Here is an 11,717-nt window from a genome sequence, read left to right on the forward strand (position 1 = left end):
TTTTATACAAATGACATGGATTCCACATAAAAGCTTTGGAAGAATTGACATCTTTATCATGTGACTTTTCAAGTCCATAAATACAATATTCGGCTTTATTTACTTAGATCTTTAATTTCCCTCAAAAATATGTTGCAATTTTCATTAGTTCTTTCTTTGGTTTTATATCTTGGTAATTGATTTTTTTAATATTTAAGAATTTAAAATTTTATTTTATCTGTTTTAAATTTTATTAAGAGATTGTCACTTGTCATGAAAACATGACTAATTTTTATATGGTTCCTGTATTCATCTATTTACTATATTAACTTTTTAGTTCTAATAGATTTATTTGAACTTTATACATTAAAAATTATGCTATTAACTATACCAATTTTACTTCGTCTTTTCTAATACTTATAGTGTCGTTTCTTTTCCCTGCCTATGGAACTGGCTGGGTCGTATCAGTCAACATTTAACCAACCCAGTGATGAAGCACATCCTGGTCTTGTTCATGTTTTTAAGACAAAATGTTTACCATTTCAACATTTAGTATAATTTGTAGATTTAAAAAATCAGACAGTATTGTTTACATCTAGTCGTAGATTCTAAAATTTTCGTTATGCTTTGGTTTCCAACTGGGAGCGAATTTGCCCCACGAGGACATTGGCACTATCTGGAGACATGTCACGGCTTGGAGTGTGTGGTGTTCCTCGCGTCTAGCAGAAGAAGCCAAGGGTGCCTCTGAACGTACGATGCCCAGAACAGCCCCCGCAGCAAAGCCTCATCTTGGTGCATTAACGTTAAACTCTATTCACAAACTTGGAATCAATTCCACTTAATCATAATATCTTAGGTTTTTAAATGTTGTTACATTTATTAGCTAATATTTTGTTAAGTGTTTTTGCATCTGTGTTCATCACAGAAGTTGGCTTTAGATATTTCTTTCTTGAAATGGCCTTGGAGATTTGGGGGTCATAAAAAAAATCATGTCTTCCACCTTTGCCTATTCTCCAGAAAAATATATGTAAATTTAGTACTCTTGAACTTTTTTTTTTTAATGTTCTTAGAATTCACTGATGAAACTGGGTCTGGGGTTTTCTTTGTGGGAAGATTCTAATAACGGATCCAATTGGCTTAACTGACAGAACTATTTAGAGTTCCTATTCCCCCTTCATTTACTGTATAAATTATAGTTTAAAGGAGTTTATCCACTTACATAAATGGCCAAATCCTTTCATACTCTTTCTGATGGCTGTGGGATCTGTAACGATGTCTCCTTTTTCATTCCTTGTATTGGAAATTTGCTTTTCTCTCTTTTTTTCTTGATTGCACTACAAATTTTTCCCAAGGCATAGTTAGCCTGGCAAGAAAATAAGATTGGCAGATGCCAAAATCCATTAAAAAATTGGGGCAAGCAAGTGCGTGGGAGCCCGGTGGTGGGGTCCAAGCACCAGGCACAGCTGAGGCTAGACAGCGATTCTGGAATCTCGGCTCTTGGAACCTGGAAATCCGCTTCACCGGCTGGAATGATGCCAATCTGAACCCGGCCTGGCACGAGTTGGGAAGTGCGGTGGGCAAGCACGGTGAGGTGCTGGCTGTGAGTTTGACACCTGTTTCGCCTCAGTGCAGAGGACAGCAATTTGGGTTCTCTGGGCAGTGCTGGTGCCACTGACCAAACGTGGCTGCCAGTGGTGAGGACCTGGTGCCTGGAGGAACAGCGCTGCGGGACGCCGACTGGCCCCGATGAAGCAGAAGCTGCTGCCAAGCACGGCAAGGGCCAGAGATCTAGAGGCGCTCCTGGGTGCCCCACCCCCTCCGATGGGGCCTAACAACCCTTCTAGAACAACATCAGTAAGGATCTCAGGGATGTGGACCTCACCGAAGATCAGCTGCCCCCTAGGAGAGTCTGAAGGACGCGATTGCCAGAGCTCTGCCCTTTTGGAATGAAGAAATCATTTCCCAGATCAAGGAGGGGAAACAGGCACGGACTGAAACAGACTGCAAGACATCATCGAGCACCTGGAAGATCTTTCTGAAGAGGCTGTCACGGTGCCGAGCCTGCCGACTGGGATTCCCATGGTCCGTGAACTGGACAAGAACCTGAAGCCCCTCCAGCCCGTGCAGTTCCAGGGGGATAAAGAGGCTGTGAGTAAAGCCACGGAAGCTGTGGCCGCCGGGGTAAGCCCGACAGGTGAACGCGAGCAGGCCGCTGCTTTCCCCTGCCCCGTCCCATTCCTCTGCCCTTCCTCCCTGCACCTGTCACACGGACCACATCTGTGGCCTCTTAAGTTTTAGCTGCAGATGGGGACCCGTGGCTCCTAATTCCATGAGCCGTTTTGTCTCTAGCACCCACTCCAGTCAGAATGGCACTTCTGGGACACGGGTCCTCAGTGCAAGCTGAGAAACACTTCTATCCAGGCGTAGAGAGGTAGTAACTCGGGGGTCCCTGCAACTGCTCTGTTCATTACCAAGGACGTGCTGAGGTGGGGGTGGGGAGGAGCCGTGCTAAGGAGCGACCAGTGAGAAGCAAGACAGCCTACTCGTGGTCCCAGGAGCCAGTCCTGTCCTCAAGTCAGGTGACCATCCCGGGAGCTCAGGTCATTCCTGAGGAGGATGAAGGTAACCGGCATGGTGATTACAGCAGTCACTTCCCCTCAGACTCCGGAAGAGCCGGCTCCGGAAGACGGGGATCAACCTGAACGCTTGCGTGTTGCATTTACGTTTACAGATAAATACATACATATAATCACACAAAAACCCTCCGGGGGTCTCTAGCGGCAGTGGAAATAGTCCCGCGTGAGATCGTGCAAAACTAAGCCGTTCCTCACACCAACGTGGGGTGAACCCCCTGACCTGGGACCTAGGCGTTCACCCCCCCCCCCGCCCCCGCCTTGCTGTCCTCTGGCAGGGAAGCGCCTCCCGACCGTGCCGTGTGTCTCTCACTGTTTCTGTTTCTGTTTCTGTTTCTGATCACGCTCAGGTTGTCTGGCCCGACCCCTCCGGCCCCGTACTCATTTTGGGCGTAACTGTACTAAATCTTTTTTTCCAGATCAGTATAATAAGGGAGTGATGTGCAAAAAGGATTGCATTGCTGTAAGTTGTTATGGGTTGAATTGTGCCCTCCCTCCAGAAACAGCAGGTGGAAATCCCTAGCTCCAGTCCCTTAGAAGCCTACCTTATTTGGACGTAAGGTCTGTACAGAACTAATCCAGTTAAAATGAGGTCCTTAGGGTGGGACCTAATGCAGTAAGATTGATGTCCTTATAAAAAGAGAAAATTCTAAAGAGACCTACCCACGGAGAGACCACGGTATGAAAATACAGACGGAATTTGGGGGGATGTCTCTACAAGTCAAGACCCACAGAGATCACCAGCCAACCAGCAGAAATGAGGAGAGGGACGTAAAGCAGTTCTCCCCGCCCCCCCGGCCTCGGAAGGAACCTGCAGACACTTTGAGCATGGACTTCCAGCCTCCCGAACAGGGACATTTCTGTGGTTTTGGTCACCGTCTGCTTCGACAGCTCGAACAAACTCATACTTCAGTTTAGTGAAGCCAGTGGCACCGAGGGGACACCAGCCAGTTCTAGTGACCGGGTGCCCTGGCTTCAGAGGGGCAAGTCCCAGTACAGGACTAGTGACCACAGGACAGAAGGCCACGGCAGAGTCTCCATGTGAGCACGTGTCCCCAGAGGGGACAGCTTCTCTGAAAACCTGAACTATAAAGTAAGGTGTCCAAAGGCGAGGAAGCTGAGGGTCCCCTTGTGTATCTGGGTGTAACAGGAAAGGAACATGAGTGTAACCCATATAGGAACTTGAAGTTGGAATTTTAACATCGTGTGGCTCAAAAATTCTGGCAGAGATGGTGGTTTCAGATGCCACAACTTCATAGAACCCCGGGGTCCCCAGCAAAAACAAAGGCAACTGATTCCTGTAGGACCTGACTTGGCGCCCACGCCCCCAATATCTCCACAAACATACCCCAGTCACAAAGGCGCTCCCAGCACCAGCAGCCACACGCCCAAAAATATCAGGGAAAAGGGCTATTTTCTTTGAGCCTCAGAGGAAAAGGAAAGAAAGAAAGGGAGGGAGAAACAGACACAGAAATTCATGAAATTTTGGAACTTGTAGAAAAATAAAATTAAATATGCTTAATCTGCTAAAAAGTTAAAAAGTCACAAACTTATGACTAAGAAATATAATACTAGGGAGGTTTGAGATGAGCGATCCCTTCAGAAACGACAACTAGCGAACGCAAGCGGGGACTATGGAGGCTGCTGAGGCTCTGGGAGGGCGCGGGCCCCACAGCGCGCCGGGAGGATTGCGCGGGACGTCGGCTCGGGGCGGACGGGCAGCGCTTCCCCAGCAGGACTGCAGAGATCTCAGGGCGAGGAGCCCCACACGGTAAAACGCAGGTAACACAAACGCCCACCCAGAACCGACGAGGGCTCGGGGTGCCCGGAGCATCTGAGCTCCAGCCACTCCCGCCGCTGTTTCGGATCTGCTCTCGCTCCCCCGCGCACCGTCTTTGCTGTGACGTCATAAAGCAGACGTCACTCCGCTGCTCCCGTGGAGACCTGTGTGTGTGTCCCACAGGGAATACCGCTCCTTGATGCCACGGGAACGTCCTAGGCCCCCCGACGCAGGGAAGGCAGCTCGGAATGTCGGCTCTCCCCGGGGATGCTCGAGTCCCCCGCTGACTCAGAGGCGGCCTGCGGTGCAATGATTCCCGCAACCTCTGGGCACCTGGGCTGCTTTTCTGTTGCTCATCACTTGTCGAAGCAGACGGGGTGATTCCTCCCCCGTTTTCCGAGTCTGAATCTGGCTGATTGTACCTGGCGGGGCCGCTGACCACGCTCTCCCCTCTCCGGGATTTCTGCAGACGGTCCACGGGGCTGGAGGAGACTCCGTCAGAGCCGGGTTTATCTCCTTGGGGCGGGGGACGCGTCCTCCCTGCTCCTTCCCTCTGTCAGGGGGTCAATGTCGCATGGTCCCAACTTCGTTTCAAAACTGATGAAGGGCTTGGGGGTCCAGTCCCCTTCAACACCTCACCTGGTTGCTTTAGGGTTGCTGATGACTGTTTGTGGGCCCATTGTCTCCTTCGGCTCAGGACGTGGCCATCTTCTGACACTGCCTTTGCGTATCCGTTAGCGGAGATCCTACCATCACGCCACTCACTGAGGAAGGGGGCTCTGGGACTCCCTGTGGGACCCCCCAAGGTCAGCGAGGACAGCGTCCCACAAGGACTGGTGCACTCGCCCCCCCCCACCCCCGTGTGGGGCTGCGGCAACCACCTACGGGGGCTTACAGGGCCTGTCTGGGTGCCTCCCCGGTTGGGGGCTGCCACTCCTGAGGGGACTCAGGATTCCACGTGTTCCCTCTAAAAGAGGGAACCCCAGGACGCAGGTCCTAGGTGTGTGGACTTCCCCCTTTCCCCTCTATCGAGGCCGGATGGTTGGGGACCTCAGGTAGGCCCCAGGGGCTGATCACAGGCAGACGGTGGACTGGACCACATACAGTCTGTTGGTAGGAAACCCCACCCCCAAGCTGAAGGAAGCCAAACCCAGCATCCTCAGGCCCCCACTTCTCAGGAGTGTATCCCTTTAGTTGCATGTGGCTTGGGGGGGGGTCATATCCCCTGGATGGGCAGAAGCCTCAGGTGTCAGTGGGACCACCGAGTCAGGGTCGCTGAGTCCAGCAGCCCTGGCCCTTCTCCAGCCCAGTGGAAGTGTCGGCGGGGGGCGGGGGGGTGCAGGGGGAGGAGAGTGGTAGCTTCGTCCCTCCCTGCCACGCCTCCTCCAGGTGGCTCCTCGGTGGCAATCCAGGTCGTCCCCTCCCACAGGCATCAGGCAGCACAAGCAGAAGGATGTGGACAGCAGGCATCCGCAGGGTTCCCTGGAGCAGCCACCCCCGCCCAGCCGGGCCTTTGCTCCCACATATCCTCCCTGTCCTGTGGGCGGGCAAGTTCCACAGTCCTGATCGAGGGTGGCAGTGCCCTGCGGTGTCGGGTGGGTGGCTGCTGACTGTGGGGGTGGGGGGCTCTTTCCCACCCACCCAGCCTTTCCCGGAGTTTTGCAGGCTCTGGGGGCAACCTGCCACCTGGGGCTTGGCCCCCTGCTAAGCAGGTGTGCACAGAGGGGAGGCCCAAGCCCCAGGAAGAGAAGCAGAACGTGGGTGAGGGCTTCGTACCTGGGAAAGCCTGCACCCCCACTGGCAAGTCCCTGACCCTAGGGAGCCTCTCTTGTTGGCCTGGGGGTCTGGGGGACCTGGAGCAGGAGCACCTGGGCTGGGCCCCATCCATAAGCAGGGAGGTGGGAGGGGGTGTCTGGCTTTCCACGTCCCAGCGGTGCCCCACCCCTAGGGAGGGTGCTGGGCTGCTGGCACCTCCCCACCCCAGGTCCACCCTCAGGGAGTCAGGTGCCCCTGGGAGCATGTGCGGGGGACCGGGAGGGGCCCACTGGGGATGCTCTTGGTAAGCGGAGCAGATGGGTCAGAGCGGCTGTCGTCTGCTGGCTCCGAAGCACAGGTGTCCCCTTGGTTCCCCTCTGGAGATCACCTCTGAGCGACCCTGAGGACAGCGGCACCTCCCTTGGCCCCCACGGGCGGCGGGGGGGGGGCTCACACACAGCCTGTCTAACCTGCATGCAACAGCCCCCAGGTGCTCAGGCGGTGTCTGACCTCACAGCGGCCTTGCATTTCAGCCTCAGTCGCAGGAGGGGAAGAAACTCCAGGAGTTGTCTCAGCAATGGGGATTGACAAGGAAGAGCCCAGGTCCCACCTGGACCTGATGTCCTGCGGCATAAGGAAGACCCTTCCCCAGCTGCTGGGCGTGAGGCCAGGGCAGGGCGGTTGCATGGCTTGCCAAGGCCCCGGGGGCAGTGAGTGGGTAAATACTGAGCAAGAGCAGCAGACGTGGGAAAGGAGGTTGAACGAAGCTCTTGAAGAGACGTTTCAAGAGAGAGTCTTGAAGCCTCAGGTGAGGGGGTGGGTCCCGGTGCTCCCGAAAACCCAGCGTGGACTTGGGGGCAGCCTTGCGGGGGGGCTCTCAGGGATGCTCCCAGCCCGTTTCCCCTCTTCTTTTTGGGGGAGGAGGGGGTAAAGGGGGTGAGATGAGTGGTCTGGGGCCCAGGTGCAGACGGAGGAGTCATTGCTTCTCGCTGAAGGGCCCTGGTGGCTGAGGTGGTGTCAGGAAGGCTGCACCTGGGGACATCTACCTGCCCCGGGGCTGGAGGGGTGTGAGCGCTAGAATTAGGGGTGAGAGAGGGAGGGAGGGCATCCCTTTTGCGACTGCCACGCCAATGTTGTCACCAAGGTCCAGGGCTGGACCGCAGCCTGGGAACCTCCCTGCGTGGCAGACTCCACCGCCATCTCCTGGTCAGCAGTGCCCCCTGCTGGTCCCTCCACGTCCAGCGGTCCTCCCGTCCTGAGCCCCAGAAGCACAGGTTGGGCACTGAAACCCCCGTCCACTGCAGGCCAGGGTCATGCGAGTCTGTGCACTCCTTCCACAGATATTGATCAAATGTCTACACACGCAGGGCAGCGTTGTTGACCCAGAGCAGTGACCAGAACGAAAGAGACCTGTGCCCGAGGCTCTCGTCTTCGGGGAGACGGGAGAGACAGCAGGATGGGAAAAAACAGCACATTTCGATAAGGAGGTCTGGGGCAAGCGCAGGGGTGCTACGTCCCCCGCGCACCGGTGAGCTGAAGCGCTTGCATTCACGTGCACAGACAGACGTGGAAAAAGGAGGGGGTCCGAGCTGGCTGCCAAGTGCAGAGCAGGGGGCTCACTCCTGTGTTGGCACCAGGAGCTGGACCCCTAGCCTTCCTGAGCATGCCCCGGTTTGGGGGAAGGAAGAAGACACAGGAGGCACACACGCTCTGATTCCAACTTTGCAGAAATAAGGAGGCAAAGGGGCAACTAGCCGCAAGCTCTTCTTTACCTTCTTGTAAGTGTTGCTTGTCTCTGTGAGACAATGTGACACCCAGAGAGGCTGTGTCTAGCGCCTTTTAAATAAGGGACCAGAAAGTCCTGCATCTGCGAGCTAAGGGAGCCACATGCTGGACACACAAGACAATTGCTTGTATTCCTCTTTTCTTACCAGAATTGACTGATCTCTCTCTTCTCGGCCCAGGAAGCGGCAATCGTGGATATGTTTGGTTCAAGCAGAGCCCCTGGGCCCGGCGGAGGCTCAGCCAGGGGAGGCCAGGGCCCCTGGGGCAGGGAGAGAAGCATGTGAGGCAGCAGCCCTGAAGCGCTGCCTGCAGAGCTCTCGTCCCGGAGCCCGGCGGGGAGAGGCAGGTGCTGCACACGCAGCTGCACGTGTTCTCTGGGCGCGTGTGTCCGCCGTACTGACAGACCTCCTATCGATTGCTGTCGTGTCGTTGCTTACCCAGTACTGGTGACTCTTATCAATACCTTTTCAGGACTGTGGAAATATTCCAGTATTTTCCCCTGCTCTCAATGTGGTGAATGTTTTAACAGATTTATCAACGTCGAGCCTATCTGCCTTCTTGGTACGACCCTTCCTTCCCACGATGACTTATTGTGCCAAGGTGCCGTGGGACTCAGTGTCCCAGCGTTTCCGTCCAGCGACAGGGTGTTGTCTCTGTGAGGCGGGGAGGCTAGCGTCACTGCTGCCACCTCGCTCCCGCCAGCTTTCCCCACCCGCGTGGCACTGGCCTGGCGACGGTGACGTGGCCGCAGCTCGTGTCCTCAGCGCTCCAAGCATTCTGCAGGTACCTGCACGTTTGCTGGTGGAGGAACCAGGGGGAGCCGCCTGCAAAGCCCCCCAAGTCCGCTTCCCTTCTGCAGAGCGGCCCTGACAATATTCTAGCGGACTCTCGGGTCGTCGCCCCATTAAGTGCGATGTTAACAAACACATCCCCAGAAAATGCTTCCCTTCCAAGCCTGGTAATGCTACGTGTCCTCGAAGATGGTGACTCACCCTTTCCTCTCTTACTTTTGGGACGGTGCTTCCTACATCGATGTTCTGGTTCCGTGAGCTTTATTTCTCAGAGCAACCAAGCACCTGTCTGTGGTCACCTGTCAGCTGCGACGTTTCTAAGTCGCACCTGTCTGCGTTCACCTGGCGACCCCTCCGTGGCTCTCCTCATTTTTATGTCACCGTTTCTAAGCCCACCCAGCCAGCCTCCCTCCACTGCTGTGTCCCAGGAGAAATGGTCTATGGTTCGTCACTGTCATGTTTCCCTGTGAGGCCCCACCTAATCCCAATGGACTCAGACAGTCCTTTGCCCTTTCTCTGCTAGACCGGCCGTAGCGGCAGCTGACCTTGCGAGTTTCCTCATGCGCGTATATTAGCCATTTCTCCTCTGGCGTCGGTGGAAGTGGCGTCCACGGCCTGAGAGCAGAGCAGATCGCAACCACTGGTGTGGCTTGGCGGGGTCGCGGTGGCGCCGGAGACTGAGGGGCGGGTCAGACGGGCAGGTCAGACCTGGGGTGGTCGCTGTGGTCGCTAAAACCGACTCCGGATCCCGGAGGTTGAGGTGCTGCCACCGCGTGCCCTCAGCAGGGGGCTGGAGGCGGGAGGCGGCTCCTCTTCCCCGTCAGCAGCTCTGCTGTGGGGGTTCACGCATGCAGCACCTGTCGGGGCCCATCCCCCGCTTGCTGCTGAGACATGTGGACGGACCATACCACGTGCTGCCACCACCCATGGGCATCGCAAGGTGGCTCTGGTGCCGGGGCCATGGTCACAGGGGGCGCTCGGGCCTCTGTGACAGTCCCGGAGACAGAGGTCCGTCCCCTGGGTCCCGCGCTGTGGGCTTCGGGGAGTCCTTCTAGGGTCGAGGCCTCTGGAACCGCCATCAACCGCGTAAGCACCCAGTTTCCGTATTAAACCCCTTGAGGCTCCGAATGCCGTGGCACACATTTCCTGGAGCTGCTGAAACCAAGCGCCACCTGGGGGGGTAGACCACAGACTGTTGGCACTGGGAGCCCGCCATGGGGGCTGATTGTCTGAGGCTGTGAGGGAGGGTCTGTCCCGGCCGCCCCGAGCTGCTGATGGGCCGCTGGCACTAGCCTCACCCCCCTGCCTCCGTCCTCACTAGGCGCTCCTGGTGTCCGTGTCTGCCTGGGTTTCCCCTTTTCCTAAGGACCTGGTCATAGTGGGTCAGGTCCCAACCCACTTGGCTAAGACCTCATGTCACGGTTTAGACAAGCTTGTGAACATCCTGTCCTTCCATCCCGGTCTCTCTGGGGCGCCATGCTACACGGAGGGTAAAACTCCAAGTCCATCAGCCACTTCCCTACGGCTTCCTCCGAGCACCAGGGGCTCCCAGAGGCTCTTCTCCTGCAGAAACACCACCAGCTCTTTCTGTGCCCAACTTTCTTCTTCTTCAACTAAAGAGCCTCAGCCTCTGGGACCCCTCCTCCCACAGGATGACCCTGCCACGGCCACCACCACCTCCGCTGCCCCCACCCCACCATCCCACCGGCACCTCGCACTCCAGACTGTGAGGTTCTATTCCACACTTGACCTTCAGAGCCCGAGGCCATGGGGGCAGAGACGCTGAAAGCCAGAAATGTCAGATTTAGTGTATGAGGGAGGTCAGGGCAGGAGAGATGGACAGGCCCGGGACTGGGGCCGGGAAAGGGTGCTTTGGGGAGTTACAGGGAGGAAGGGAGGCACTGAGCTTCGCGTTTATTCACTGTTTATTTGGAAGACTGGGGATCGGGTTTTGATACACAGAGAGCCAGGGGATCCTTCCAGCTTCCAAGAGGAGGGGCAGCTCTCAGGGTCCCAGGAGTCAGAGAGGCCTCACGGGCCTCTGTGGGCCAGTTTGGGTCTTCAGTCTGGTGAGGGGCAGAGAGGGAAGGTCCAGCAGGAGAGGGGGGAGATGAGCCAGGAGGAGGCCCTCTCGGAGGGAGTCCTAGGGTCCTGTCCATCCTGAGAATATGTTGCCCAGGCGGAGGTGTGCAGATGAGGAAGTCAGAGAACCCAGTGTAGTGGGCTGGGCAGCTGGGGCCCCTGCTTCAGCACAGGCCACTTGAGGTTGGTGGACACACCCTCAGATTTTCACTGGCAGCAAACAGGAGCACAGCAGCTGGACTGGGAGCAGCAGGGTTTGCAGCAGCTGGACTGGGAGCAGCAGGGGACACAGCAGCAGGACTGGGAGCCCCCACACGAGCCACAGCCCCCACAGGAGCCACAGCTGGAGCAGGAACAAGCTGGCACACAGCAGCACACGGGCTTGCAGCAGCAGACGGGCACACAGCAGCTGGAGCCACAGCCCCCACAGCCGGAGCCACAGCCCCCACAGCCAGAGTCACAGCCCCCACAGCTAGAACCACAGCCCCCACAGCTGGAGCAGGAACAGGCTGGCACACAGCAGCACACGGGCTTGCAGCAGCAGACGGGCACACAGCAGCCAGACCCACAGCCCCCACAGTTAGAGCCATAGCCCCCACAGCCGGAGCCACAGCCTCCGGAACAGCCACAGCAGCTCATGGTTCTGGTGGGTTGAGGGTGGAGCAGGTCAGAGGAGCAGGTGCAGAGGACAGGTGTGCAGGTGTGGAGCCTCCTGGGCTGGGAGCCCTTTATATACCTGCCCAGGTGTCTCTGAACACCTGCTCGCTTCGCTGTGGCTGCTTACACCACTTCCTGGGATGTGCTTATTTGTTTCTGGACTTCGGGTTCCCATTGGCCACGTCCCTATTGCTGGACCCTGTAATTATCCTGATCACCTGTCTTCTCTGCTCTCCCCAGGTGACATGCCGATGA

At 56.3% G+C, this 11,717-nt stretch overlaps 1 pseudogene; it reads left to right on the forward strand.

Moving 5' to 3' along the window:
* The first annotated feature begins 1,366 nt into the window (after positions 1–1,366).
* Positions 1,367–11,717, forward strand: LOC123775526 (phosphoglycerate mutase 1 pseudogene; annotated as a pseudogene).

Source organism: Ursus americanus, chromosome 24 (assembly GCF_024610735.1).
Source record: "Ursus americanus isolate L20-20 chromosome 24, mUrsAme1.1.p, whole genome shotgun sequence".
Lineage (NCBI taxonomy): Eukaryota > Metazoa > Chordata > Mammalia > Carnivora > Ursidae > Ursus > Ursus americanus.